Source organism: Rhagoletis pomonella, unplaced genomic scaffold (genome assembly GCF_013731165.1).
Source record: "Rhagoletis pomonella isolate Grant_MI unplaced genomic scaffold, Rhpom_1.0 Rhpom_scaffold_00011, whole genome shotgun sequence".
Lineage (NCBI taxonomy): Eukaryota > Metazoa > Arthropoda > Insecta > Diptera > Tephritidae > Rhagoletis > Rhagoletis pomonella.
Window position 1 is genome coordinate 12,848,475 of NW_023458565.1, and position 1,648 is coordinate 12,850,122.

A 1,648-nucleotide genomic window follows, 5' to 3' on the forward strand; every position below is an offset into this window, starting at 1 on the left:
ATGGATGGCAACACTATTAAAAATATTTCTTTATTAAAATATTTTGAAAAAAGTTTATCTTAGTTTTTATTCCAAGAATTTATCAACTTAAAATTAAAAATAATTCATTTAAATTTTTAGTGATTTGGCAATTCTACAAAAACTCACTACTAAACTACTAAAATTATATAAAATCATTTTTGTTAAACCTTTAATTTATTTAAATTTTTTCGAAGGCGGCAACTCTATTGAATATATTTATATCTTTAAAGTTTTTAAATACATTTGTGTAGAATTTTTATATTCTAAACAAAATTATCAATGGATTTTATTTTTTTAACACCTTATAGCTAATAATATAAAATAATTTTGCATAAACATAATTTTTCTTGTTTAAACTGTTTTAGACAGGGTTCGCAAATATTCATATATGAACGTTCGCGTACATAAATATATGATACGCGAAGGTGAACGTATCAAATATTCTGTATTGATTCTCCTTCGCGAACGAGAATAATAAAACCAGCCAAACCAGTTAGGTGGAAAAAATGTCGGCTGTCGTTCTCGTTCAGTGAATGTAAATGCGGCGGAAAATATTCGCGGAAAGTTGGTGTGGCTAGAGATACTATTCTATGCAAGGCAATTTTGTCAATTGTATAAGATTTGCACTGCTCATTCGATTTTCAAAAATGAGGTGTCAAATGAAAGGGTTTATAAGGATCCATTTTTTTAATAGGGTTGCCACTTGCGTTTAAAATTATAATATTTACGCCGTTCTCCCGATTTTTAAAAATGAGGTGTCAAAAGAAAGGTATTGGCCTCTGGATGTGCAGTAAGGATATATTTTTTTAATAGGGTTGCCACCTGCGTTTAAAACCATGATATTTACACCGTTCTCTCGATTTTCAAAAATGAGGTGGCAACCCTATTAAAAAAAATACATCCTTACTGCACATCCAGAGGCCAAGCCCTTTCATTTGACACATCATTTTTGAAAATCGGGAGGAAGGTGTATGTATATATCATAATTTTAAACGCAGGTGGCAACGCTATTAAAAAAATCTATCCTTACTGCACATCCAGAGGCCAAGCCCTTTCATTTGACACCTCATTTTTAAAAATTTGGGAGAACGGTGTAAATATAATTTTAAACGCAGGCGGCAACCCTAATAAAAAAATATATACATACTTACTGCACATCCAGAAGCCAAGCCCTTTCATTTGACACCTCATTTTTGAAAATCGGGAGAACGGTGTAAATTTTATAATTTTAGTGGCAGGTGGCAACCCTATTAAAAAAAGATATCCCTACTGCACATACAGAGACCAAACCCTCTCATTCGACACCTCATTTTTGAAAATCGAGAGAACGGTGTAAATATTATAATTTTAACCGCAGGTGGCAACCCTATTAAAAAAAATATATCCTTACTGCACATTCAGAGGCCAAGCCCTTTCATTTGACACATCATTTTTGAAAATCGGGAGGAAGGTGTATATATCATAATTTTAAACGCAGGTGGCAACCCTATTCAAAAAATCTATCCTTACTGCACATCCAGAAACCAAGCCCTTTCATTTGACACCTCATTTTTAAAAATCGGGAGAACGGTGTAAATATTATAATTTTAAACGCAGGTGGCAACCCTATTAAATAAATATATCCTTA